This window comes from Corythoichthys intestinalis, unplaced genomic scaffold, assembly GCF_030265065.1.
Source record: "Corythoichthys intestinalis isolate RoL2023-P3 unplaced genomic scaffold, ASM3026506v1 HiC_scaffold_31, whole genome shotgun sequence".
In the NCBI taxonomy this organism is placed as follows: Eukaryota; Metazoa; Chordata; class Actinopteri; order Syngnathiformes; family Syngnathidae; genus Corythoichthys; species Corythoichthys intestinalis.
The window spans coordinates 684,103-690,156 of NW_026651600.1; positions in this window are offsets into that span (position 1 = coordinate 684,103).

The window sequence follows — 6,054 nt, forward strand, 5'->3', positions numbered from 1 at the left end:
TTAAATGGCTTTTTTGACCTAAGTTTAATGATTGCGCTCAAACCAAATGTCCAATAACCAAATTTCCACATGTAACTACTAGATTGTGATACAATACACTAATGGGTGAAGTTTGGTTGACTTCTGCGAGGCGGTTTGGGAGTTAACATCAAAATTACATTTCTTGGCCATATCGCATAGATCTCACTGTGAAAAGGCTTAAATGACTTTTTTAATTAAGTTTGATGATTGCGTTCAAACAAAATGTCATAGAACAAAATTTTCAAATGTAACTACTAGATTGTGATACAATACACTATTGGGTGAATTTTGGTTGACTTCTGCGCAGCGGTTTGGGAGTTAACATCAAAATTACATTTCTCGGCCATATCGCATAGATCTCACTGTGAAAAGGCTTAAATGGCTTTTTTGACCTAAGTTTGAGGATTGCGCTCAAATCAAATGTCCTAGAACCAAATTTCCACATGTAATTACTAGATTGTGATACAATACACTAATGGATGAAGTTTGGTTGACTTCTGCGCAGCGGTTTGGGAGTTAACATCAAAATTACATTTCTCGGCCATATCGCATAGATCTCACTGTGAAAAGGCTTAAATGACTTTTTTAATTAAGTTTAATGATTGCGCTCAAACCAAATGTCCTAGAACGAAATTTTCAAATGTAACTACTAGAATGTGATACAATACACTATTGGGTGAAGTTTAGTTGACTTCTGCGCAGCGGTTTGGGAGTTAACATCAAAATTACATTTCTCGGCCATATCGCATAGATCTCACTGTGAAAAGGCTTAAATGGCTTTTTTGACCTAAGTTTAATGATTGCGCTCAAACCAAATGTCCTAGAACGAAATTTTCAAATGTAACTACTAGAATGTGATACAATACACTATTGGGTGAAGTTTGGTTGACTTCTGCGCAGCGGTTTGGGAGTTAACATCAAAATTACATTTCTCGGCCATATCGCATAGATCTCACCGTGAAAAGGCTTAAATGACTTTTTTAATTAAGTTTGATGATTGCGTTCAAACAAAATGTCCTAGAACAAAATTTTCAAATGTAACTACTAGATTGTGATACAATACACTATTGGGTGAAGTTTGGTTGACTTCTGCGCAGCGGTTTGGGAGTTAACATCAAAATTACATTTCTCGGCCATATCGCATAGATCTCACTGTGAAAAGGATTAAATGACTTTTTTAATTAAGTTTGATGATTGCGTTCAAACAAAATGTCCTAGAACAAAATTTTCAAATGTAACTACTAGATTGTGATACAATACACTATTGGGTGAAGTTTGGTTGACTTCTGCGCAGCGGTTTGGGAGTTAACATCAAAATTACATTTCTCGGCCATATCGCATAGATCTCACTGTGAAAAGGCTTAAATGACTTTTTTAATTAAGTTTGATGATTGCGTTCAAACAAAATGTCCTAGAACAAAATTTTCAAATGTAACTACTAGATTGTGATACAATACACTATTGGGTGAAGTTTGGTTGACTTCTGCGCAGCGGTTTGGGAGTTAACATCAAAATTACATTTCTCGGCCATATCGCATAGATCTCACTGTGAAAAGGCTTAAATGGCTTTTTTGACCTAAGTTTGAGGATTGCGCTCAAATCAAATGTCCAAGAACCAAATTTCCAAATGTAACTACTAGATTGTGATACAATACACTATTGGGTGAAGTTTGGTTGACTTCTGCGCAGCGGTTTGGGAGTTAACATCAAAATTACATTTCTCGGCCATATCGCATAGATCTCACTGTGAAAAGGCTTAAATGGCTTTTTTGACCTAAGTTTAATGATTGCGCTCAAACCAAATGTCCAATAACCAAATTTCCACATGTAACTACTAGATTGTGATACAATACACTAATGGGTGAAGTTTGGTTGACTTCTGCGCAGCGGTTTGGGAGTTAACATCAAAATTACATTTCTCGGCCATATCGCATAGATCTCACTGTGAAAAGGCTTAAATGACTTTTTTAATTAAGTTTGATGATTTCGCTCAAACAAAATGTCCTAGAACAAAATTTTCAAATGTAACTACTAGATTTTGATACAATACACTATTGGGTGAAGTTTGGTTGACTTCTGCGCAGCGGTTTGGGAGTTAACATCAAAATTACATTTCTCGGCCATATCGCATAGATCTCACTGTGAAAAGGCTTAAATGGCTTTTTTGACCTAAGTTTGAGGACTGCGCTCAAATCAAATGTCCTAGAACCAAATTTCCACATGTAACTACTAGATTGTGATACAATACACTAATGGTTGAAGTTTGGTTGACTTCTGCGCAGCGGTTTGGGAGTTAACATCAAAATTACATTTCTCGGCCATATCGCATAGATCTCACTGTGAAAAGGCTTAAATGACTTTTTTAATTAAGTTTGATGATTGCGTTCAAACAAAATGTCCTAGAACAAAATTTTCAAATGTAACTACTAGATTGTGATACAATACACTAATGGGTGAAGTTTGGTTGACTTCTGCGAGGCGGTTTGGGAGTTAACATCAAAATTACATTTCTCGGCCATATCGCATAGATCTCACTGTGAAAAGGCTTAAATGACTTTTTTAATTAAGTTTGATGATTGCGTTCAAACAAAATGTCATAGAACAAAATTTTCAAATGTAACTACTAGATTGTGATACAATACACTATTGGGTGAAGTTTGGTTGACTTCTGCGCAGCGGTTTGGGAGTTAACATCAAAATTACATTTCTCGGCCATATCGCATAGATCTCACTGTGAAAAGGCTTAAATGGCTTTTTTGACCTAAGTTTGAGGATTGCGCTCAAATCAAATGTCCTAGAACAAAATTTTCAAATGTAACTACTAGATTGTGATACAATACACTATTGGGTGAAGTTTGGTTGACTTCTGCGCAGCGGTTTGGGAGTTAACATCAAAATTACATTTCTCGGCCATATCGCATAGATCTCACTGTGAAAAGGCTTAAATGGCTTTTTTGACCTAAGTTTAAAGATTGCGCTCAAACCAAATGTCCTAGAACGAAATTTTCAAATGTAACTACTAGAATGTGATACAATACACTATTGGGTGAAGTTTGGTTGACTTCTGCGCAGCGGTTTGGGAGTTAACATCAAAATTACATTTCTCGGCCATATCGCATAGATCTCACTGTGAAAAGGCTTAAATGGCTTTTTTGACCTAAGTTTGAGGATTGCGCTCAAATCAAATGTCCTAGAACCAAATTTCCACATGTAACTACTAGATTGTGATACAATACACTAATGGGTGAAGTTTGGTTGACTTCTGCGCAGAGGTTTGGGAGTTAACATCAAAATTACATTTCTCGGCCATATCGCATAGATCTCACTGTGAAAAGGCTTAAATGACTTTTTTAATTAAGTTTGATGATTGCGCTCAAACAAAATTTCCTAGAACAAAATTTTCAAATGTAACTACTAGATTGTGATACAATACACTATTGGGTGAAGTTTGGTTGACTTCTGCGCAGCGGTTTTGGAGTTAACATCAAAATTACATTTCTCGGCCATATCGCATAGATCTCACTGTGAAAAGGCTTAAATGGCTTTTTTGACCTAAGTTTAATGATTGCGCTCAAACCAAATGTCCAATAACCAAATTTCCACATGTAACTACTAGATTGTGATACAATACACTAATGGGTGAAGTTTGGTTGACTTCTGCGAGGCGGTTTGGGAGTTAACATCAAAATTACATTTCTTGGCCATATCGCATAGATCTCACTGTGAAAAGGCTTAAATGACTTTTTTAATTAAGTTTGATGATTGCGTTCAAACAAAATGTCATAGAACAAAATTTTCAAATGTAACTACTAGATTGTGATACAATACACTATTGGGTGAATTTTGGTTGACTTCTGCGCAGCGGTTTGGGAGTTAACATCAAAATTACATTTCTCGGCCATATCGCATAGATCTCACTGTGAAAAGGCTTAAATGGCTTTTTTGACCTAAGTTTGAGGATTGCGCTCAAATCAAATGTCCTAGAACCAAATTTCCACATGTAATTACTAGATTGTGATACAATACACTAATGGGTGAAGTTTGGTTGACTTCTGCGCAGCGGTTTGGGAGTTAACATCAAAATTACATTTCTCGGCCATATCGCATAGATCTCACTGTGAAAAGGCTTAAATGACTTTTTTAATTAAGTTTAATGATTGCGCTCAAACCAAATGTCCTAGAACGAAATTTTCAAATGTAACTACTAGAATGTGATACAATACACTATTGGGTGAAGTTTAGTTGACTTCTGCGCAGCGGTTTGGGAGTTAACATCAAAATTACATTTCTCGGCCATATCGCATAGATCTCACTGTGAAAAGGCTTAAATGGCTTTTTTGACCTAAATTTAATGATTGCGCTCAAACCAAATGTCCTAGAACGAAATTTTCAAATGTAACTACTAGAATGTGATAAAATACACTATTGGGTGAAGTTTGGTTGACTTCTGCGCAGCGGTTTGGGAGTTAACATCAAAATTACATTTCTCGGCCATATCGCATAGATCTCACTGTGAAAAGGCTTAAATGACTTTTTTGACCTAAGTTTAATGATTGCGCTCAAACCAAATGTCCAATAACCAAATTTCCACATGTAACTACTAGATTGTGATACAATACACTAATGGGTGAAGTTTGGTTGACTTCTGCGAGGCGGTTTGGGAGTTAACATCAAAATTACATTTCTCGGCCATATCGCATAGATCTCACTGTGAAAAGGCTTAAATGACTTTTTTAATTAAGTTTGATGATTGCGTTCAAACAAAATGTCATAGAACAAAATTTTCAAATGTAACTACTAGATTGTGATACAATACACTATTGGGTGAAGTTTGGTTGACTTCTGCGCAGCGGTTTGGGAGTTAACATCAAAATTACATTTCTCGGCCATATCGCATAGATCTCACTGTGAAAAGGCTTAAATGGCTTTTTTGACCTAAGTTTGAGGATTGCGCTCAAATCAAATGTCCTAGAACCAAATTTCCACATGTAATTACTAGATTGTGATACAATACACTAATGGGTGAAGTTTGGTTGACTTCTGCGCAGCGGTTTGGGAGTTAACATCAAAATTACATTTCTCGGCCATATCGCATAGATCTCACTGTGAAAAGGCTTAAATGACTTTTTTAATTAAGTTTAATGATTGCGCTCAAACCAAATGTCCTAGAACGAAATTTTCAAATGTAACTACTAGAATGTGATACAATACACTATTGGGTGAAGTTTAGTTGACTTCTGCGCAGCGGTTTGGGAGTTAACATCAAAATTACATTTCTCGGCCATATCGCATAGATCTCACTGTGAAAAGGCTTAAATGGCTTTTTTGACCTAAGTTTGAGGATTGCGCTCAAATCAAATGTCTAAGAACAAAATTTCCAAATGTAACTACTAGATTGTGATACAATACACTATTGGGTGAAGTTTGGTTGACTTCTGCGCAGCGGTTTGGGAGTTAACATCAAAATTACATTTCTCGGCCATATCGCATAGATCTCACTGTGAAAAGGCTTAAATGACTTTTTTAATTAAGTTTGATGATTGCGTTCAAACAAAATGTCCTAGAACAAAATTTTCAAATGTAACTACTAGATTGTGATACAATACACTATTGGGTGAAGTTTGGTTGACTTCTGCGCAGCGGTTTGGGAGTTAACATCAAAATGACATTTCTCGGCCATATCGCATAGATCTCACTGTGAAAAGGCTTAAATGGCTTTTTTGACCTAAGTTTAAAGATTGCGCTCAAACCAAATGTCCTAGAACCAAATTTTCAAATGTAACTACTAGAATGTGATACAATACACTATTGGGTGAAGTTTGGTTGACTTCTGCGCAGCGGTTTGGGAGTTAACATCAAAATTACATTTCTCGGCCATATCGCATAGATCTCACTGTGAAAAGGCTTAAATGGCTTTTTTGACCTAAGTTTGAGGATTGCGCTCAAATCAAATGTCCTAGAACCAAATTTCCACATGTAACTACTAGATTGTGATACAATACACTAATGGGTGAAGTTTGGTTGACTTCTGCG